This window comes from Parus major, chromosome 7, assembly GCF_001522545.3.
Source record: "Parus major isolate Abel chromosome 7, Parus_major1.1, whole genome shotgun sequence".
NCBI classification, from domain to species: Eukaryota; Metazoa; Chordata; class Aves; order Passeriformes; family Paridae; genus Parus; species Parus major.
The window spans coordinates 33,999,948-34,024,683 of NC_031776.1; the positions used below are offsets into that span (position 1 = coordinate 33,999,948).

Consider the following 24,736-nt stretch of genomic DNA (forward strand, 5'->3'; position numbering starts at 1 on the left):
GGTTGCTCTACCAGTGAGGGTTTCTCTACAGATGTGCACTATAGTCACTAAGAACTGGTAAAGAACCCATTTTTGCAGCTGCTTTTCACCCCTTCCTTCTCCACACTACTGATTTAGACAGGTTGCTGCTCCTTCCCATTTGCCCATAGAAAAGTCTATCTGTTGCTCTTTGTGAGAATAAATCTGAATTCCTCCATTTAGACCAACTACACCCTTGGACTGAACTAACTGATTTCCTCTGCCAAGAAAATAATGATACTGGTAAAAGTAATATTTAATTTTGCAGCTTATTTGAGTTCATAAGAGAGCACATCTTTCCCTACATATTCTCAGGAGTTGCCAAACAGCTGGAAATACACTTCGTGCAAAAAGACATTGTTCATCTTGTGTCTTACTGAGATAGTGGAGTACAAAATTCCACATTATCCCTCTCCTTACAGCTTCATCTCCATCAAATACAACAATCAGAAAAGAGTTCAAAAAACATTTCAATGTTGCTTTTACTAATGTGCTTAATTTACTTTTTTTTTTTTTTTGACAATTATGCCCTGAATAGTTCATAAGATTAAGATGAGGTATTATTAAAATATTTTTGACTCCAAATATTTCATCCTTCTCCTTCATTATTCTCACAACAAGACATAAGAATATGAAATTTAGCTCAGTAAAGCTTCTTTTAAAAGCCACAGGTCTCTCAATGAATACAAAATATTTATAAACTATTAAAAATATTGTAGCATTTTTAATAAGGGATGTGGACACAAGACATTTTTGTAATAACAGACCTTATAAACTTGTATTTGGGATGCAAATATTGGAATGCATGCCATTCTTATGATTAGGTTCCTGTGAAAAACAGGACTAGCATACTTATGTGTCTTCTTACCTAACAGACACTAACAAAGCACCATAAAATTCACCTGTTAGAGGTGATCAGAAGTTCTTTTAGCATGTAGTTCTGGATTAAAAAACCTCAACCAGCTTCTCCTCCTTTAAACTGGGCACTCATGAAAGAGCTGTTTTCACTAAAAATGGCAAAGATTTACATTAGAAACTAGAAAGAGGAAGGAACTTACAATATCCTCTTCTACCTCCAACAGCTCTCCACCACGAAGGACCTGTGTCTGCTTTTCACCCTTTTTTGATGTGTTTTTCAAAGAGGAAAGCAAATTGATTTCCACAGAGAAAAGCAGCAGGAGCAAGGGAACAGAGTAGCAAACACAGCCAGTGATGCAGCTGGACCTGACTCCAACAAATGAGAATGGATTTGGGAATTGTGGGTGAGTTTTGGTGGAGAGCCAATGGAAGCTTGGAAGGTGAAGATCTCAAGGAAAAGACTTGCACCCAGTCTAATCATGAGCCTCTGCCTGCTCCAATATTTAATTACATGTCCATAAGTGCAATTCCCAGCTCTGAAATCAATGGCCATGGGACCACAGAGCAGGGTCTGAGCCAAAGGGAAAATCACCCAATGACTATGTCCTGCTGTGGTGGCCACCTCACCACACAGCTGCACGGCTCTCTGGTTTGGGAAGAGCCATTTCTTAAATCAGCTTCACACTGCCTGGATGAAAATCAGCATAATGATCCAGGCAGGTCCTCAAGCTCCTCTTGACAGCACAGAGAGCACGGACTTCTGAAGGGCTTTGCTGGGCTCTAAAGATTGTGTGTTCACACTCCTGGCTGGTTCTTGTGGAGCAGAATGAACAAGACCTTTGCCATGTAGTTAAACACAGGAGAACAGAGTCACACAGTGCCCTCAGCACTCGCAGCTGAACATGAAGAAGGTTCCGCATTAGCGCTTCCAGAGATACCTCCATCTATTCTTTGAGTCTGAAATCAAACACTGAGGTATCAAATACGCCAGCAGAGTTCACAGAACTGCTGATGCTTCAGCTGGAGCTTATTTTTCAATGGGAGATAAAAGGTGATTCTCTGTATTATGTATCATCACAGGATAAATTCGTTGTAGCCGACTGCACTAATACAATAGCGCTGCCAACGCGTAGTGAAACTTAATCCCTCTGAAGACACACGAGCTTCTTTTAAGTTTCAAACTTATACCATTGAAAAAACATCCTACTACTGTGTATTCAAGAGTACTTTTCTCATTAGCTGCTCTTCTCATCCTTTTCACTATTTGTATTTATTTAAATGGAGCTCTGATTTAAACCAGACCTGTAAATAACTCATTGCTCTTGGTCACTCTATTCAATCACTGAAGTTTTGCACAACCAGTTTTGATACACCCAGACATAAAACATTTTTCTTGTGATGATTCAGACAGCAGCTTTCATACACATTTGAAAACCCAGACACCATCTTGCTACAACGACACACTAGCATTCCACCTCCAAATCTAGTTCCAGAGGTAAATCACACACATAAGAAAATCAAAACAAATGCAGCAACATCTCATGGAGGAACAGGAACGCTACAAAGAAAATCTAAATTTCTAAAAGCAACACCTCCACACAGTTTATCTTTGAAACTCTACTCTGTTAACAGTCAAAGTTTTGTTTCAAAAGTTAAAGATGTACAGAAAATTTAAAAAAAAAAAGCAACTGAGGGGTTCTTGTTCTTTTTTATTATCTCTAATGTAGAGCATGCTTGGATCATGCTTCTTCACATTAGAAATTCAGGTCTTGTCTGTCCTAGGAGGATGAATAGTGACTGGGGAGCTGGAGTGAAATGACCATGTTATCACAAGGAAAAAGGATGTGAAAACTGAGTAACTGAGTGCAGAGCTGCTCTTTGGTGAGCATTGGATTTGCTTTATTAACCAGCATTGGTCTTGTTCAGCTAATAAATAAGAACAAGCCAGATGACATATTTGCCTCTTTGTCTCAATACCCCTTACAGTCAAAGTGCAGAAGATGAAAATGAACTTGTTTTAACACACATTGGTCTTCCCTGTGTGTATTTGGGTGTGAATGGCCTGAACATTTTACAATCTTCAAGATTAAAACAAGCAGTGAAAATATGAAAAAGGAATGAGTATCATAAAACAAAAACTTTTCTCCAAGTTTCTTTTATGCATCACAGGGCAAGAGAAATCACAGACCTTGTATGAAAAAAACCTCACATTTTTTTTCTGCTGGCTCTTTTTCAAGTGTCCTCTCACATCTGAGTTACAATCCTCCTGTAAAGAGGATTTTTGACTGAGTGCCTTAAAAGAGGACCCTCATTTACCTATTATTCAATACTGATTTAAATTACTAGGTTTCTTAAATTTCTGACCTCCTGTATTTTATGATGTATTTAAAACACTTTGACTCTTATGAACCATTTAATTAACTAGATAATAACTGCACATTTGTCCTACTTGCCATTCACCAAAGTTAAGTTTCAACATTACTTCTGAAACTATCCTGAATGCCTGTCATTCACCACCTTTTATTTCAAATTACAGAGGGCAAAAAAATTGTCCTTGATTATTCCTATGATATTGGTGACACCAACACAGGGCATCGGAAAAACTGAGGAATGAATTTGCCATTTTTAAAGTCTATGGATAGTTTTTCATGGCTGGAAGAAGAAATCAGATTCTCAGATGATATAAGTTGTTATCACTGGCTTACAGGGAACTGCAGATCTTTAGGTCAGCTGAAAATCTGGTGCACAAACCATGGTTGCTCAAAGAAACCATTCAGAAATAATCTCTGTGCCTTCTGCACCCAAATACCTCACAGGGAACAGATCACAGTTGTGAAGAAACAAAGAGCTGTATAAGAAATGAATATTCAGCTGAATACTCTGTATTCAGCCCATTGTTATTTTGGTTACAAGATTTATGGCACACTCACTACCCAACTATGACAACTTACAAATGCTGCATCTACTTGTCAATTTGGCTTCATCAATAAAATGGAATCTCTGTCAGAATCAGATGCTTATTTTTCAGGATTAAGGAATCCATGTCATAGTTAAAACACTTTTATGTGCTTAATGGACTCACCCCAGTTGTGCTGGAAAGGGCCTTTGGGTCTGCATTATAAATGGCCCATTTTCTGGTTGTATTTTAAAAGGTTTAAAAAATAAGTGTCTGCTGGTGTGCCCATAACAAACACCTTTTTTTCTAGAACACAATGCCTTTCTGAGACTGACCTGAGCAGGAACGTGGTGCAGGAGCACCAGCATGGGTTGAAAAATGTCTCTGTGTGATTGGGATTTTAACAGAAAATTAGGATTCCTATGGAAAGCACAAAACACAGATGTGGATGCCTGGTGAAGTGATGTAACAGAGGACTTAGGGAATAACAGAGGGATTCCTTTCTTTTTAACCACTTTGCTGATAAACCTGCCTAAATAATCGATTTTGGTACTGTCTCAGAAACCATGGCTCAATTCTTCTGAACTATCTCAGCAGTCCATGCATTTGAGGAGTCTTTGGCTTAGACTGCCCCAGAAATAGGTCCTGCTCGAGATGTGAAAATATCCATGAGTAGTAAATAAAACAACTGAGCATGCTGGGTTCCTATAAGCTCAAGAGTGTGTGCACACATAGGCATGCATGAGCACACATGTGTAAAGGACTTCTGCTCAATCCTCCATAGGAAACCAGCTGATGACAAAAACTTGTAATCTATTTAGAAATGTGGTTTCATAGTTCAGTCCTCTGGGGCTTGAGAACTTTGCTCATCACGTCTCTGTGGCATTACACAGTAATCTCTGAAATACTGCACGCTAGGTTAGCTCTGGGGATATTTCTGATGATTAAAGGCACTGAGGATTTTTACATTTACGTGGCTTGATGAAGACCAGCACCTCCCAGTTAGACATGGGAGGTCCAGAAACCTGGGAGGGGTCAGAAACCTTAGAAAGCAGACAGCAGCAGTGTAAATGTGCCAGAATATCTCAAAGGAAGAAAAACCCACAACCACCTCTTTCCACAGGCACATTCAAACAGCTCTGTTGGTTTCCATCACAAGGCAAGTTCTTACTTCCTACGTCTCAGTTTTATATTGCTGCCTCATGCTGTATTTGTAGCACATGCTACCATTAATAGTGGCAGTATGTAGGCAGCTCTGAGGACACAGCCCCATCGACATCCACAGTCTCAGAGACTTCAATTTCATCAATTCCTCATTTATCCCCTCCCTCAGCCAGAAGAACTCTGAATGACCTGCAGCATCTCTGCACCCTCACTGCTGCCTTGTTGTAAAGGTTGTGCCTAAAGAGAGGTGACAACACAAACTCTGGCAGAGGAACAGCTGACCAGGTGGTAGACACTGGAGATGCCACAGTGCTATTATGGTTTCTCCAATTAATGCTATAAAATGCTCAGCATTACACCGTTTAAGTGTATTAAACTAAAGGAACTGCTCCCTGCTGAAAAGTCCTGATAAATAATGTAACTTAGAATCATCAAATGGTCTTGGTTGGAAGGGACATTAAAGCTCATCTTGCTCCACCCTTAGAATTCTTTCCTAATATCTAAATCTGCCTCTTTCATTTTAAGGCCATTCCCCTCCATAGGCACAACTGAGGCATAATTGTTGGACCATTATCCCACAGAAAAGTGACAATTTTATTTTGCTGGTAAATCCTGCCATTCCTATTATTCCAAAAGCTGTGCAATTTAACTATGAGACCATATCAATTAGAGGTGGAGCACATCAACTCTGCCTTCTAACCACTGCAATAATCCACCCCAGGGGAGTTTTCTATACATTTAATAGTAGATTTACTCAATATTCTACAAATAGACACCACAAATTTCCGAAAAATGATGCTGTTCATCCTGTTTTACTGATGTTTCTTCTGTCACATGCCACAGAAATATTTTGACAAATACAAGAATATTTTAGAAAGATGAATAAAAGCAATGAACTACAAAATGGTCTTGTTTATGAGAACATCAACATATTATCCTCATTCTTTTGAATAAGAAAAAGCCACAGATCTGTCAGGTTAAGAAAATTATCTTCACATTGACAGGAAAATAGATGTAGATGATTGAAAATTTGAAATTTATTAGCATTTTATTTCCCCTATATTGAAAAATAAACCTCAGCACAGCAAAGTTCCTACAGAATAAAAAATCCTCGACAGCTATGAGAAGACAGGCAAAAAAGAGAAGACTGATGATACAGCTGCCTGCTGCCCCAAAAATGAGTGAGCACCTAAAATCCTTCATGATTTACTATGCACATAGCTGGGGCTCTGAGAGAGCATGGAGATAGTACCTCCAGCCTGTCTCATTAACAGGTTAAATTCTGTTGTTAAAACTGTTTATGTGTCTCACCTCTTTCCAACCAGCTGAACAATGCCCTGTACAGAATTAGAAGTGCGTGGTTTCGAGTCTAGGACAACCCTGGACGAGCACTTTTAAACTTAACATGAACCTGGGTGCAACTTAAAAGAAGTCAGGGGATGAGGTGACAATAGAAAGGTTGTTATGGGAAGCACAGGAACAGCACTGCTGAGAGAGGATACAACCCCACCTTCCCACTTAAGAATCAAAAAGAACCATCAAAACTAACACGGGAAGAGCTGTGACAGCAACCACTTCACATCACATTCTGTGGGTAGGTGATACAAACCCCACACATGCAAAACACTAAAATACACAGGCAAGTTCAGCAAGATCAAACATTTTTTTTCCACACTCTCCAAAGCCATTCTAACATTATTCTGAGCATTAGACCATTCATGGTAAAAGTGCTGATGATTATGGTTATATTTACATATATATATAGTTTCTTCACTCCATCCTTTTGCATATGCAGATATTCAAAGGTAAAAATTGAGAGTAAGTGTTAGACTGAATGCCAGATTTCTGTACCTGGGTTTGATTCCTGACCATCACTGGCTGTACATGGAAAATCAACACATTTAATTGTCAGTGTATAGTCATATTAGTGACACTATCACTGAAATTATAGATATCTGATTTTAAGAAATAAAATCATTTACTGGCAGATCTTCAGGCACCAAAGAAATCAGTTTAACCAATATATTGTTTAACATTTCCAGCATAGTAATTGTGTACATGAGCCTGTGATAAGATCTGCCTGAAGATTCCCAGGTATCTCCTTATGCTGAACCTTCATTTAAAAATATTTCCAATATTCTTCTTTCCAGCAGCTTTGCTTATCCTTTAGATACTGCCCAGCCTCAGGTGACTTCAGCAGGGTCAGGACTGGTTCCCCCATGTTCCCATGTGCAATGATTCCTGATGTTTACTGGTACTTAATCTGTATTAAGTTTATACATTCAGAAATAAATAAAGTGCAGCTCCTCACCCCTCATATAGCGATCCAGACATATAAAAAGAATTGCAGTTATATTTATGGGTATACACTAAGTCTTGATAACTAAAATAACTAATTGTTTCCAATAATTTCTTCTGGCATGCAGCTGTAACACTTTTTGCAATGCACTTTATTCATCTGCAGTAATTCATCCCATTCAGAAGACCAGGATTTAAAAATAATATTTAAACAAGGTTGAGGATAACAACTAAAAGGTGCCCACAAGAGACATATTAAATGCCTGCTAAATATATTTACCTAAGTCAATAGCAAAGTTTTATTTGGCAATTCTGCATTTTAAAGCTATTGTCTCAATTAGGCCAAAAAGGAGGATACTGCTTATGACTGCAAGTCTCTGCCTGCATTCATTTATTGTTCAGTTCACAGTCTCTGAATACAACACAATCCTCCAACGGAGTCAGCTTTCATAATTCAGCAGTACAAAGTCTGCAAACACATGTAACCTAGATCCATATTTCACAGTGACAGCATATGATAGCAGAATGTGAAGTATTAATGCTAGTGTCACTACAGTCCTACACTCTACTGCACTTTAAGAGAAAGCAGCTGCTGAGATGAAATGTGTGCCAACTGTCTGAAGACAGAAACATAAGAAACATTCCTTCTGTTACAAAGGGAGAGACACACACAAACAGACTTTCTTTTAGACTCAACAAGCACAAAGTTTCTTACTTTCGCCTTTTACGTTTCTATTTCAGAACCGCTCGTGCGCTGCGGGAGAGCCGTGCCTGGGTGGGAGTCCCAGCCGGGCATGGAGCAGCTCCCCAGGCACAGCAGGGCTTGGGTGAGGGTGATGCATCAGTGCAGGGAACTGCTGGAATGGTGACACCAATCTCCAGATTCTCCAGAATCAGTTACAGAATCATGGAATCACTGAATCGCGTAGGTTGGAAAAGCCCTCTACGATCATCGAGTCCAACCATTCCCACAGCAGTGCCAAAGCCACCCACGTCATCACATTGCTTTTAAATCCCTCCAGAGATGAGGACTCCACCACTGTCCTGGGCAGCCTGTGCCAGGGCTGGACAGCACTTATGGTGACGAAAATTTCCCTAATGCCCAACTTAGGTTGGATACCTAAGCTGGAAACCTTTCCTGATACAACTTGATTTTGTTCTTTCTCATCCTGCCACTTATTACCTGAGGGAAGAGCCCAGCCCCTGCCTGGCCTCACCCTCCTGTCCAGGAATTGTACAGCGTGATAAAGTCCCCCCTGAGCCTCCCTTCCTCCAGAAGCTCCCACAGACACCCCTCATATATCCAAGAAAACCCAATTCCCACCAAATTCTTGATGAGATATAAACATCCAGAATGCTGGTTAGAGATGCTTTAGGACCTCCCAGGAATGTTACAGCAGCTTTTCAACAACCAAAGGAGTGAAACAGTCTCCTGCCTGCAAACATCTTTGTCCTAACCCATCCTTGTGTCGTGCACCTGCTACTGAGAGATTTCTTAATTGGACTAAGGGACACGCTACAGAATTGTAAATTGGATTAATAAGGTGAATTTTTTTAATCTACTCTCTACAGAGAGAGCAGTAGAGAACCTGCTCTTCTTGATTTGTGTCTAGTCCTGGAGCAACACCACCAAATGATCTCCCATATAGTGTATCACCACCTTTTATGCCCAGCGCTACAATAAGAGTGTGACATAATCTGAAATGTTCGGCCGTAATTCACTTAAAAACTACTACAACCTCATTGACCTCCTTATCAAACAATTTATTGTGCATTTACAGACTGGACAATGAAATAGAGGAGGTAAGGTATTAATGGTGACACTATTTGGCAAGCTCATAGCACAGTTCATTCAAAAGGCAATTTTAAAATTGAATGAAGAGGTTTGACTAGGCAATAAAAACAGCCACAATGCCAGTGAACAGTACTTAGGAGGAAAGCCTCTAATTATCCTATTTATAAATCAACAGCAATTTTACTGATGACTTCTTCTCAAACTTGATTAAAATAACTTCAAAAAATTAAAAAATAATCAGATCATATTTATTTTATTAAATTACGATTTTAAAGCGTTATTGATTCCCTTCATAAATGAAAATGATAAAAACTTGGGGACAAGAATGAGACAACATTTTTTAAGAGAAACATTTGTAGAACACTCTGCAACATAATTATAGTGCTGCCCTTGGGGAAGGGGATTTTATTTTATAATGAGAATGTTTACACTGTTATGGGGTTCAATCTATCTGGGAGGGAAGGTTAAACTTCTTTCCATTAAAGACAGGCTTATAATGAAAAGCTCTGAAAGGAGAATGGAGTCTAATATAGTAGATGTAATGGCCTATTAAATGATTCACACACACAAAATGAATCAAATTCATTGTATCTTACTGCTCTTTTATGACAAAATTGTTGAAAAAATAAAACTATTGTCAAGATAATTGCATATTACATATACTGTATTACTGTAACTACTATTCTTATTGGGTGACCCAGAGTCTACATTTTAGGGGCATTAATAGGACATTACATTTTAAATACTTTATAGTATTGGAATGTTGCACAGAAATCCCACTTTCACTCTGAAGGCAAAAATCAATTCAGACTTAAAGTCATGCTGCAATTCTGCATCATTCTTTTTCAATTAAGTTTTTGCATACATTCTTTATGATGTCATTTCTGCATTCCTGCAACAGATGTTTGTTTATATCCCAATTTACCCAAATGCTGCCATACAAGTCCCTGAACGTAACCTCTACAACCAGCTTGTGTTTCCAAATCACAGCACAAGAAATGTTTCCTTAAAGTTGTCCCATCTCTGATCATCACACAGTAATGGACACTGTTATACAGGAGCTTGAATGTATCAAAAATACATTAAAAAATTAAATAAAAGTCATGGTACACCTCTAAAAAAATATATGTAAGCAGGCTAAAAAGTAGGAAACATTTGGGATTTGTAAGAAGGATTAAAAATTTTACATGAGATATATAATATAATATTTTGGCCTATTACTAAAGGTGCTGCAATAATAATGACTGTTCATTAAGGAGCTGGTCTTGCAAACACACAGACAGACTGAGAAAATCTACCTAACTGCAGTCAGTCACCCACAGAACTGTCCCTATGTGCTCAAGAACACATATTAAATATCAGAAACCTTGGTTTATTATCTTTTTTGCTAATAAATGCTTCTAAAATACTAGCTGCATTGTTTTCACAAGTTGGAAAGTACCAGGATGTACTTGGTATTATCATTATGCCAGTGAAAGCACAAATAATACAGGAATGAGAATATTTTGGGCACTTTTAACCAGTAAATATAAACACAGTCAGCAGGGTCAGAGTGATTGCTGTTCCAGATTAATGGATAAAACCTGGGATACTTTGCAGGGATTCCAAGACCTTTAAAATACCTCAGAATCTGAAATAATTTCAACTGAGTTGAATAAAAAATAAGCCAGAAATTCTAAAGTCACCTGATGGCATTTAGATTTCTTATGGGAGGACAACCTTGCAGAAGTAGGTCCTTATATTTTAATGAATAAATTACTTAGTTAAGCAGGTTCACATCCTTTACTGAGCCTTTTCCAATATTCCAATATTAAGAATATTTCAACATGTTTGTTATTATTTTTGATATAAGGGGGAAGTCTAATTGCTTCTATCCAGCTTCACCTGTTGAGTGGGGGTGAAAAGTCCAACAATTCTTATCTACAATTGGCTATGGAAACTGGCACATTTTAAACACTTCCTAGGCTAACTAAACTCCACGGTTTCCTAAAATATAACTTACACCCAGTCTAAAATTTGAACCTCTTTCACATCATAAGACTATTTCTTAAAGCTTTTAACATAAAAAAATTTAGGCAAGAAAATATGTAATTCAAAAATATTTTAATTACAGAAAGGCAGGTGAAGATTTTGAGTTTTGTGTTCCTATCACTAGAATTCAAAGTAACATAAATAATCCAGATTTTACAATCTGAAGTGAGATTATTTCTCCTATAGTACATGTCCTCCTCCAGAAGTCCCAGTTCCCAAGCACCAGTCAAATGCTATTATAAACATAATTGCAATAAAGCAAATTAATCATTCGCATATCAAGGAAGCCAGCATAAGAATGCAGGAAATTAAACCAGAATATTTTCAGAAAGAAAAGTGGTGGAATGAATAGAAATTGAGAAACCTAATCCAGTGGCAGGTGTCCCTGCCCATGTCAGGGGGATGAGATGAGATGATCTTTTAAATGTCTTTCAACCCAAAACATCCTGTGATTCTATTAACTCACACTTCTTATAAAAGTAAGATACCTTGAGGAGAACAAAGTTCTGCCCCTGAACAAGACTCTTTGCTATTAAAATTAACAAAGTAACCACACATATGTGATATATAAAGAGATGGAGAAATAACCAATGTAAAAGGTGGCAAAACATGAATAAAAAGTGACACAAGTTGTTGAGGCCAAAATTCAGTTTTTTCCAAAGGTTCAGTTGGGACTGAAGTGGGAAATCTGAAAGGCAGCTCAATAGATAGAGAATATGAAATAGAGAAATCAGCCCATTAAATAACTGGACTCCTAATTTACCATGGAGGAGCCACTCCAGGACAAGTTTTTGATTAATGTTAATGATTGAGTTGGTGGTTAATGATAGACAAGGTAGATTGGCTTGACAAGATGCTCTGGATAGTTTCACACTGCAAGACTACAGGCCTCAGCTACTCTTGTTGGAGTGAAATAATGGCAATAACACACATTATCCAGCAGAAACTTTTCAACTGAGGAATCCAGGACTGTGTGTATGTGGGATGAACACTCAACACATTCAACAATCTCTAGCAGAGAAGGTCCTTCAAATCAGCCACTTATTTTTTTTTCCTTCTCCTCGTGTCTGCTTCCAGAACCTTCCTTCTCTCTTTATTACAACTACATTACCCCAACTTCAGGCATCCCTATTACTGCAGTGGAATAATGCTGACACACCAAACTTGTTTATTGGTTGCTCACTGCTATTCAGGAGGATGAGCTGCACATCTTCCCAAGTCATCATGTTTGAGTATCTCCACTTACCCAACAACTGCTCTGTGGATACTTTGATCTTCTACATGAACAGGAATATTATTCCAATTCAAAAAAGGTTAAAAGAGAGAAAAATAAATACCAGAGCTTGGATCACTGAAGACACTTTGAACTGCTCAACTCAAATTTCATATATCCAAATAAAGCATCTTCATTATTGTGAGGCATCCTCCTAGTTAGCATTCAGTTTAGGAATTCCAAGTTAACAAACACTCTCCATTTTTTCCTCCAGGAAAATCGATTTGTTTTCTTTATAGTAGGTCTTTTAAAAGGGAGTCATAACTGATGGCTTACAACATGTTTCTACCTTTTCAATCTGAATTTCATAAGAATAAAATAAACCACAAATGAAAGTGCTTGTACCAGCCACGTTGAACCTTTCTTCTTCTATTAGCATATCAGTCTGCAATCATAACTAGATCAATAGCAAAGATATCTGCTTAAAAGAGCACCATGCTTTCTTTTGTCAGAAATTCATTACTTTTTATTAGGGTCATTGCTTGAAAACTTCAAAACACCATATGGACCTAATTGTGGTTTATTTTGGCAAAAAGGAAGACACTGTAGAACAATTGAGGCATTACATTCTACAATTCCATTACTTTCATCCCTCTCCGTTTTATTACTGTGTCATTAAAGGCAACTTGAGTGAGCGAAGAATTATAGTGTCATGTGTACGGGCTAGTAGATTAATAACAAAACACACTCAAGTTTAAAGGTATCTAACAGCTGTTTTCATTATTTTGTGTAAATACGCTTGAAGCATATCTATCTGATTAGTGGATAGAGTGCTCTTCTCTGTCACATGCCATGGGCACTGCTATGTGCAAGTAATCAAAGTGCTCAGAAAATGAGTTTACATTGTTCACTGCTGAAATACACAAATGTCAGAAAGTGACTGCGCATCAAAGCTTAGGAAAATCAGCTGCTGCAAACAAACAGACTCCAATGCACATCACAGCTTTAAACATTCCTCTGCAGCACAATGACTGAACAGGACTTACTGCCAGCCCAAATGAAGTGATGCTCGCAGAATAATAAGTCACCAACATATAGATGTGCTGACAAGTCCAGCACTGGGTACCACTGAAAAGAGCTCAGCTCTTCCAGACACAGAGATATGGTTTACTATCATAAAAATGTCCTGATATCGGGCAACTTTGTGGATCTCACACAAGGTCTCACTAGAAACAAAAAAAAAGGAGAATTTTTACCTTTTAATATTTCTAAATATTTTTTTAAAATTTTTCATTGTGACTCAATTACCAGGAGTACTGTCAGCAGATCTCTCTATTTATTGGCAGCAAAAAGACAACAGTTTAGGCACTCAAAAAGGGTCAAATCCTCTCTTTTCCATATATAGTCACATAATTCAAGATGGGTAATTCAGACTCAGATGGCAGATAACACAAGTGAACTCCAAATCCAAGAGACATGCGATGAAGTTTGAGGAAGGATAGATAAAATTTCAGTCACTGAAAGGAATTACTGAATAAAAAGCTCTTCTTTCTGTCCTCTGTTTGCTTCTAGCATGGATTGAGGCACTCTTAGTATTAAAATTGCTCTACACAAGGATGAAAGAGAAAGAGCCCTGAAGACTCATCAAATTAAGAAAGTTAAAATAAACTCATTCTGACTCCAATGAGCTCAATGGAATAATTTTATCCAAATGCTTCAGTGAGCAAAAGTAAACTGAGGCAAAGCAGAGAAGGCTGTTGGGAGAGTCACAAAATACAAACATTTTTCCTGAAGATGGATTTTACTGAGGCACATCTCACCTAATGCTTTCCCAAATACCTGTGGTTGTCAACCTTTTGGCACCACTTATACTTGTCTTCTGAAGGACACCAAGGCTTCCAAAAAACAACAACATCCATGAACAGGTTGACATCCCATCCCATGAAGAGCTCCAGACCAGGCTGGATGGGGCTTGAAGCAACCTGGTCTAGCAGAAGATGTCCCTGCCCATGGCAGGGGGTTGGAACCAGATGGTCTTTAAGGCCTCTTTCAACCCAAACCATTCCAGTATTTTATGTTTCTAAGAGTGATGCCTCAAAAGTTCCCTTGTTGCAAAGGCAAAGGAGGGACAAAAAGCGCTGGCCATGATGTGGTTTTCTTCAAAAGCACTAAAATGTCCAGATGAACCCAGTACAGTCAGACAAAAACATTCCCCTCACTTTTATTCCCGTCCCACAATGGTCATTATGAATCTGACTAATAAAAATTCAGCCCATCCCAAATGCAGTCAGAGGTTGGACAGACGAGCTGGACGTACCCTGCAGGACACTGCTCATTTATGAAACGTCATTAGTGATTTACAAGATAAACACTATGCAGAACACAGAACAGGCTGGGCTGTTGTGTCCTGTATTGATGCTGGAAACTCAGGATCTCCTTCATGGACCAGTTCAGATCTCAAGACTGAAGTCACCAAGTGACCAACTCATTGTCCATATTTGTTCAACTTCATTTGGGGGATATCATCACAGCAAACATCTGCAGCTGCCTAGAACTACTCATATATTGTTTAACCAACCATTCTGTGAATTTATCAAACTTGCATTTCAATAGTGTTTCAACAGTCATTTCACAATTAAATGTGTGTCTGGAAAATAAAAATCAAACCAAGCAACCACCCTCCACACCCATTTTTTCACTTCCAGTCTCAGTCATTTAATAATGACCAATTTATACCTAGTGGATGTTGCAAGGATTATCCTGAAACTTAAATAATTCCTCCTCTTTCATGGCATTTATCCTCTGACTGTATTTATAAAGATTAACATATATCCCCTTCTCAACCTTTATTTTGCTAGGACAAGTGAACCATACTCTTTTAATCTGCTCTCATAATACAGATTCTCCTAATCATCCTAGCAGCAATTCTCTACACCTGTTTCACAGTTTAAATTAATCTGTCTTGAGCATGGGTGACCAGAACAACATACTTTTTTTTTTTTCAGTGCTTTACACAGACACATCAATCTGTACATTTAAAATATCTTTTCTGTGGTATATGAGATTCAAATACACTTCTTTAAAAAAAAGAAAAATATAACAGCTGCACTGGTACAGTGCAGATATTTAGCATGTCAGCACATTTGTGGCAATACCTGCACAGCCATATAGACTGATCCACCTTTTAGCACATCAAAGTGACCAAGGGAAGGAAGATCTGCTTGTTTCTCTCTTTAACACCTGTGAGAACCATCAGCTACAGATGGAAAATGCTTAAGAGTTCAAAGGAGAACATGGCTGTGAATAGCTTGGGGGTTTTTTTGAGCAGCAAAGTCATAGAACTGAAGATGTAATCTTGTTGCAGAGCATTCATGGTGACTATTCTGCCACAGGGAGGGGAACATACCTAAAACCAAATCCATCCTGAAAAAATTAGATCTGAGCCTCTTCAACTGCTGCAGGACCAGCAGCAAGAGACCTGTGGCTTCCAGTCAAAAAGAGCTGATAAGGAAGCATGGGTGGAAACAGGAGCATTCTGGTGGAGAGACATCACACACCACTAAGAGATAATCTAAAGTCTCTTCCAGCCCAAGCCTTTCCATGATTCTATGGATTCATTATTCCATGGCTGGTTGGGCACTACTGAAAATAGAGAGAATGAGATCTGATGATGAGTTCCAGGGTTGTGGGGAGGCAAGAAATACACACAGCAGGTCATGGATGGACAAAGTCCAGCTTTCTGCAATCCTGACCTGAGCACTATTTAGGTGTCATCTTAAAGGAAAATGGCACCATTTTATGAGGAATCCACGCTAAAATTTACCACAGACTGCCTGATTCAACTTAATTCCTAATTCCTTCTTCATGGCTGTCGTTACTGCCTGTAACATTGTTTGAAAAACAGACTGAACATAATGGTATCATGTTTTATAATATCCAAAACTATTCTGCAGCAGATAAGTATTTCTCAACAAAAAATGTTGAGTGGAAACCCACTACTAAAAAAGGTAATCCCATCCCAAGAGCTCCCCACTGCCAGAGGGCAGGGTTAGGTGGGATATTGGGAAGGAATTCCTGGCTGTGAGGGTGGGCAGCCCTGGCACAGGGTGCCCAGAGAAGCTGTGGCTGCCCCTGGATCCCTGGAAGTGTCCAAGGCCAGGCTGGATGGGGCTTGGAGCAACCTGGGATAGTGGAAGGTGTTCCTGCACATGGCAGGGGGTGGAATGGGATGAGCTTTAAGGCTCCTTCCAGCCCAAACCATTCTAAGAGGCTGGGAAAACAGCCCTGGACTTGGACCTCCCCCAGTTCTTCCACAAAACATCCCTATGACCTGGTGTTTGTAAGCACAGAACTGATGAAGCCTCATTACCATTTAGAGACACATCTTTTCCATAGTAAAACAGAACAACCTCCTACCTTAAAAGCACTTCTGGCACATTTACATTGGGATTTTCATATTTTTAAATGTATGCTATCTGAATTATTTAAAGGGAAGAAGAGGAGGATTATTTCATCTGGGAGTCACAACTGAGCAGGGGAAATGTCCAAAATATAAAATATTAAGTATTTGCAAATGCAAAAAAAAATAATAATAACAAGCAAAAAAACAACAAACAAATCTAACTAGATTAAAACATTCCTTGCACAACAAAGAAATTATCTGTAATTTGGCAAAATTAAAAATCATTTAACTTCATTCCATTTGGTTATGTATAAATAAAACATCTGCATTAAGTTGTTCTTACACATTACATAAAGGTCATCTCCATAGGACTGGAGAGCTACGCTTCAACTTTCCTCTTCAATATGTGATTTTATGTATTCCATCATGCAATTTTATTCTCTTATTCTCTATTCTCTAAAACTCCTATAGAACATCTTCATATCTTCCCCACTGACACTTCCATCTGACAGTACCTCTGACTGTATCAGGAATGGGTTGTCTGCAATCTTGCACACAACTGTGCTTGAAGCAGATCCAACATGCATAAAGTTTCAGTCTCACATTTAATAACAATTTGCAAGGCAATCTATTCCACCACTCTTTTAAAAGGTGCTGCTTGCTTGGGTTTTGGTTGGTTTAGCTTGTTTCTCCCCAAACTAATACTGCATTCAAGATGAAATGTGATTTTTTCTAAAGGTACTGCCATTCTCCTATAACTGGGAACAGAGGTTCTTTCGTCCTTTCAAAGCTAATTTCTGACATTTTGTATTCTTAGTGAAGAATCTCTAAAAACTCAGATTTCCCTTCCTATTCTTTATATTTTCTGCAATTTTTAGCACATGACCTGTTTTCTTTTATATTATATTGTAAGTATCCAGAATATTTAAACAATAAGGTTCTGTCATTGCTCATGACAATGACAGCAACTAAGAAACATGACTGCCTCCCTCTCTGTTACAATCCTGTAAGCATGAAATCCTTTTAAAAGGGAAAAAAAAAAATCCACCTTCACTTCCATGTAATATTCATGAATTTCATAATAAAAAAATATGAAATTGTTCAAACGTTGAAGGGCAGTATTTTGAAATGCAAAATCCAGCAGGGACAGCCTTGTGTATAAAAACCATCTTTCACACATGCAAATGATTTAAGTTCCAATAGACTGAAAGAGACCTGGACACAGCCAGACCACTCAGAGTTAGTTTTGCAGCACCTTTTTCTACCTCTGTTAACATTGCATTTGCACCAAAAGCCCTCAGTCATCCCTGAGTGCAGTAAAATCAGGCTATTCAGTACTTTGCAGGATCCCACCATTAAGCAACAGCCTTTTTCCATTTTGAATAAAAGAAAAAAAAAACTTAACAAAACCTCACAGCTTTATTTTAAGCCTGCTGTGACAATTTTAACCAATTAAACTTAAATTTCACTTATGACAACAATTTGACGCAAACTCTGAAAGTATTTCATGTCTCAACCATCCTGAACAGGAATATTGAACCCAACCCCAGCACTCAGGAGAAAGACTGTTGTGAAAGGAGAAGAAAAGAAACAGAGAGAATTGAGGTAGGAAGGTGCAGAAATTCCCAAAAAGGACTTACATTTATGATGCTTTAAAAAGGTAACAAAAATTCATATTAAATAAATCAAAACTTTTACTGGTGTGGAAACTAAAGCAAAAACAACTTAATTTTTAAAATCAGAGTAAGTACAGTTGCATGAATGTATTCCAGATGGAATCCCAGAAGACTGAGGAGCACCATCCATACCAGTTGCTGATGAAGGTGTCATTTTCATCCCTTCTCCCATGACATTCTTCAACTCCAAATACTCACATTTGTTACAGCAAGGTAGGCTATTCTCTTCCCAAGTTGCAGAGAAATTATTATGCATGGGAGTGCATAATAATCCAGTCCAGTCGTGACTCTAGCACTGACTTCCCACATGAATATGCACGAATCAATTAAACCTCTGAATGCATCAATTTCTTCCCCAAGTAGTAATGATAATAATAATAATAATAGCTGCCCATTGTATAGGGCACTGCATGCAATATTTTTAATGCCTGCTAATGAAATGTGCTATTAATTATTAGGATGTGGTTTGTTTTTTGAAAGCCAAGCACCAGCACATCTCAACTGTGTATTCAAAGTGACACAACTTGAATATTTCTGTAAAACTGCCTATGGGAAAGTATTATGGAAAATCCTCCTTAAAAAGCAAATGGTATTTAAATCAGTATGAGAACTTGCAGCTCTTACCAGCTCTGCTGCAGAGAAATTTGCAGCTAAGGGGTTAATCAGATTAGATGGGAGTGGTTATAGGCTCAGTGCCACAGGTTTTGCCCTTTGTGGCTTCTCACATCCCAGACTTGGAAAATATGAGCTGTGATACTGAGAAAGGTAAGAAGCCAGCACAGCCCCATAGTGATAAATGAGTTTGCATCATCTGTCATTAGAACTTCCTGCCAACAGGGTCATTCCCTATTAAATTACCACTTGTCAATGTTTAAAATACTGATTGATAAATGACTGTGCCAAAACTGATAACACGACAGCTTTTATTTTCTAATATTCTTGGTTACCACATTCTGCTACTTCAAGATACAGATATAGTAGGGTTTTTTCCAAGTACTTTAGTGAAAGACAATTTAATCTAATACAAAACTAACAGGTACTGTATAACGATTGGTCCTGATATACATTACATACTATTCTTCTTGCCAAAATAAACCTGCTGGTGATTTAGTGATATGGGTAGATCCAAGTTTCACATTTCATCAAATGCTAGTAATCTGTTTTATCAATATAAACTGCATTTTAATGAAAAAATTCTTTTCTTCAGTACACTTCACTTTTAATTCCCCAGAGTATGATAATTCGTTCACGCTGTAGAACAAGAATGTTTTACAAGACCTTAACTCTCCAGAGAAATTTCTCTGTAAATACAAAAAAGCAAGTTTTATGGGAATGTGTTGTATGCAACATGAGCAGTACCCAACATAATAAAAAAGTGGGTTGCACAGAGAATTCTGCTTAAGCATCCTTGTGAGCTATTGTGAGCCTAAATGGTTATTATGATAGCATTTAGAGGAATACCTATACGACAGATAAAAGAGAGTCAGTAAAACTATTTTTGTCCCTGAATAGATAAAAAGAAATTACTTTTTAGCAAGTTTTGCAGAATAAATACATCCCACCAGACTCTTCAGCCAGGCCTTTCTTTAGGAGAGCATTCTTGTTCTGATGCTGCTGGAGTGATCTGGGGATAAATATTTTGGGGATAAAATTGGCATGTTCTGCCTGGAAGACAAGGCTGAGGTATTCAACAGCTCTTCCATGATTCAGAAGGAGAATAGAAACTCCTACATCACCCAAGACAGCACAGGATGAGTGTGTGGTGGAAGCATCATCTGAGAAAATGCCACTGAAAACGAAGGTGTTCTTCATTGAACCACCTAGGACCTCACTACAGGTGCAGCTACCTCAGCACTAATCCCAGAGGGGCACGAGGAACCACCCCACTGCCAACTGCTCCACAATGGAAAGACTCCATTTGATGCCCCTTTTGAGCCCACACTGCACTTTCCTCCCAGCAGGGGTTGTGCCCCAGATCCTAAGACAATCCCTTGTGCTCACTGTCTAACTCTCAGCCTGCCAGCACCAATCCTCAAATCCCGCTTGCGGCAGGTGAGGAGGAATGACATTCTGGGGAGCAATTTCCATCACCCAGCTCTTCAGCAGCAAGCCCCAAGGTAGGAGCAGTCTATTGGCACTTTCTAATTATGCTAATGACCCATAAACCATGGTGGCAGCAAAGCTGTGCCACTGGAGAGGGCACCACGGAGATGCCCGAGCCACCACCAAAGGCAGTAGGTACCCCCAGTACCAGAGTCACTGTCATTAGCATTCCACCTAAGATAATATATGCTATTTCACTGGAAGGCTAATTAGCCAAAAACTGCTCTTCTAAGCTATCTATGGCTTCCCACATGCAGGACAGTTCACTACAGCTCACATGGGTACCACTGCTGAGCATCTTTCCCTGCAATGCAGAAACATCCCCAGTGCCTGTCCATAGCTTTGGGCTCCTGCAAATTCAAGTCTCTCCTTGCTCATTGACATCTGCATTTTTCCAGTTAAGTTCAGCCCTGCAAACCTGATCCAAGTGATGCAATTATTTTTATTTTTTTTTACTTCCCCAAAACAGGCACCTCCACATGTGTTTCAGCACAAGAGATACTGTCAGTGTCTTTTAAAAAACTTCTGCTTTACTCAGGAACTCACTTGACTGGCCCTAAAATACTCTCTGAATTGGCAAATTCTGCCTCTCTCACACTATAACTAAAAAATATAAGCCTAAATGGTTGAGAATGTCCTGTCAACTGTACTAAGTTATAAAAGCAAATGAAGAAACAAGTCTAAAATCTTTAATTCTACTTCAAAATGTGTAATGAAGATACTACAGGATACTCACAAACAAGTTCCATTTAAAAAAAAAAAAATCTTTATTTTCTGCTATAATCCTCATACTCATGTTTTTTTTATATTATTCCACCACAGTCCAATGTGAATTTGGAGCTCTTAGGAATGTTACTTCATTCTTGCTTATAAAAACATCTTCCTTTCCTACCACAGTGTGATAACAATAAAGATATACTACAATCAGAGGAACAGTAATAATAACCAGAATCTAAATTAAAATTTTCATTGGAATGAATTCCAAGGAGTACCTAATCTGACCCTGCTTTGCAAACTGCCACTGACAATGTGGGCACAGATGGGATGAGAGAATTCATATAAAATTATAGAACCATGGAATGGTTTGGGCTGGAAGCCACAGGCAGAGACACCTTCACTAGACCAGGATAACAGTCCTGTGGATATCCAAATACCAACAAAGACCTTGCAGAAGTTTTCCAAAGGGCTCTGCTGGCATGTAGAGAAGTACCAAAGACAACATCAGCCAAAAGGGAATTTCTTCCTTGACCATCATTTTACAGTGCAAAAGTGGAAAAATATTGTATCAAAAGAGACTCTATTGATCGTACAGTGAAAACAAAATTGGATTTTATTTATGTTACAATAGAAAATACACTAAAATTAAGTCAGTGGCCAGGTAAGTGTGAATTACAATGTATTTAATCATGTGCTATAAACCCCCAGTCTGATACACAGCACACATGGCAGATCAGCCACTGCTCTCCATCCTCTGCAATACCAGTGCACTGTGAAGGGACAGCCTGAACTCAGAGGGGTTTTCTGTCTCCAAGCTTACAAATACTCTGATATTTATTCCTATACCATATACTTTACCAGAATGTACAAAGGGCAGAATTCAACCCAGAAATCATATGGGCTGGCTAAATATGGAGCAGCCTTGGCATCACAGGATGTAATATGGAAGCCAGTCATTGTCAGAACCAGAAAACAGGAGGATTAAGTCAGTAAATATCTTATTCTGTCAAATCCTCAAATCCTTTCATCTCTTCTCATTGTCAGATAAGGACCACAGTCTGCTGGGTTTGCTCTGGGAACACCAACATGGATCCTAATGACAAATATTTATTAAAAAAAAAAAAGATTCTTTATAAAAAAGCATCAACAACTTCCCCTCAGAAGTAGAAAAGCAGCACTTAGAGGCCCATTTGAAATATTTAAATACACATTACAAATTATAGTGGTGCCTCTCAGAGTATCCACAAGTGTTTCCTAGGATATCCTTCATCATTATACCTCCTCTCTTAAGTGATCATTTACTATGCTGCTTGTGCTGTTTGTGTCCATCACCTACAGTAATTACATTAAAAGGTAGATATTTTGCAGGATTAACTCTTGTGACATGATCCTTCATTACACTGGTTTTGATCAAGGCTCAGATATATTTTATTTTGCCCTACAACTACAATATTAATCTAAAATAATCTTAAAAAGCTCCCCATCACACGTATGAGGATGATTTTTCAGATCACCTCTCTCTCCCCAATCCAAATGTAGATTATGTTTCAGACACAAACACACCCTGAGACATTCACACGCAAAATAAAAGAGGTCAAAATAAAAAATAATAAACCCACCCTGGTTATTTTGCCTTCAGAATTTTTAAATATTTTCCCAACATCTCAGCAAAATTATGCATTTTAAAAAGACTGCAGGCATTGAAATGATTGTCAGTCATGCAAATAATCACTTACTTACACTGTATGAGTTTGGTTTGGATAAAGCAAATTACCATTTGAAAATAACTTGAAAAACACTCTGGGCTAAGAGCTTGCTTTATAAATTTTAGCTTGGCCACAATTTTTCTTAACCTTTTTCTCCTCAATCTCCATTCAGTCACTATACTAATACAATCTAAATTAAAAAACCAGCTTTGAATTGCCACAGGTGCATTCAGCTTTATGTAAAACATGTAAAGAAATAGCAAATATTGGCTGCAGCTGAAGGTCAAAGCCCAAGGAACTTCAGAGTCAGGCAGAAGCAGCCCTTTCTTCAGAGTTTTTTTCCTGTCTTGATATTGGACTTTGCCTAAACACCTCAGATCTTACATCTAGAATTAGCTGTTGAATAAAATATATATAGATATTATATTATATAAGATAAAATAGAGCTGAAATTAATCTTTGTTTCTAATCACTCTGCTATGAAAGTTGTACTATCACACAATTGTTTATGAACATCTTAATTTTGCCCATCACTGTTGCAAAGAGGTTTTTGGTATCATTTCAAGTGCAGTGGCCACAATAAAAATGGGAAAGGTGTCCTGCCTTGTGAGATGGGATTTAGTATGAGAGCAGGACTCTAAAAGAGCACACAGTGAGATGTGAGATCCTCCTACTGCACCAGTTTGGGTAGCAGGCTAATGATTTTACCTAATCACCTCCTGCTTTGGACAAACGAGCCCTGTGAGTATGATGACTTCAGCCTAATTTGTCAGATCTTGTCTGACCCCATCTGCCAGGGCTGACAAGTCCAAAAGAGCTGATGTAATATAGGAGACAGGGTTATCATAACTTCATCTCCAAAACCAGGTCTGGGCCACATGATTCCTAAGGTATGCCAAAACCCCGAGAGCCTCTCTGGAACTGGCTGCACGTCAAATATGCTGAGCACCCACAGCATTCCCTGCACTCAAAAGCTCTGGGCTCTAAGGGGGAATAGTAGATCCTCAAAGATATACAGGTACTGAACTATGCTGCCATCCAGGACAGCCAAGTCCCTAAGAAACACTGGAGGATTTTAATCCACTTGTCAAAAATAGACGTTTAAAGACTTAACTTTAGAGATTGATTTCTAAATGATTTGCAGCAGTACTTTAGAATACAAAGTTTTCCAAGACACTGAAACTCAAACCTTGCAGTTTGAGTACATCAGAGAGTGCACAACCTCAGCTCCTGCACTAAAAAATTCTCTACCTCAAACTACCACACGTGTGTATTTAGCCTTTGAAATAACTAAGTACAGGCTGGTCAGGGACTAAGATCTCAACTGTGGCCAGAACTTATTATCAGATCAAAAGGCAGGCTCTTGCAAAGTCATTGCAGTGCTTCCCATCCTTATTTCAGCAAAAAAATGTACCCAGCATGGTGCTGGGTTTAAGAGTATAATCAAATTGCAGAATCACACTCTATTTAGTGCTGGTCCCACTGAAGCAAAGTTCCTGTTCAGTGGGAGGAGAGTCCCTTATAACAGGAAAAACAATTGCACCAGGTTTAATCAAAAGTGAAAAGGATCCTGTGAATGTTCCCTTTGAGCCACATAACCCACTGCTAATTTCAGGATGGGCTCTGAAACGAGGGCAATAAAAAATGTCCTTCAGAGTAAGCGAGGAGGAGCGAAGAGCAACTCCTGCTGCAGCAAATGCCAACATCTGCAAGCCTGCTCCCTGCCACAGGAATGCTTCTGCCTACCTGGAAAGCCATAAAAAGAGGTAGGGGAGGGAGGAGAGGATAAAATAGCTCCTTGGCTGCAGGCTTATCACTTTCACTGGTCTCCAGCATTTGTCTCCTCCTTGACCTCCCCT

General features: G+C 38.6%; 1 protein-coding gene across 19 annotated transcripts in view; it reads right to left on the bottom strand.

The window, feature by feature from the left end:
- The window catches only part of GTDC1 (glycosyltransferase like domain containing 1), a 184,545-nt gene that overhangs the window by 71,508 nt on the left and 88,301 nt on the right, over window positions 1-24,736 (bottom strand). The window lies entirely within an intron of this gene.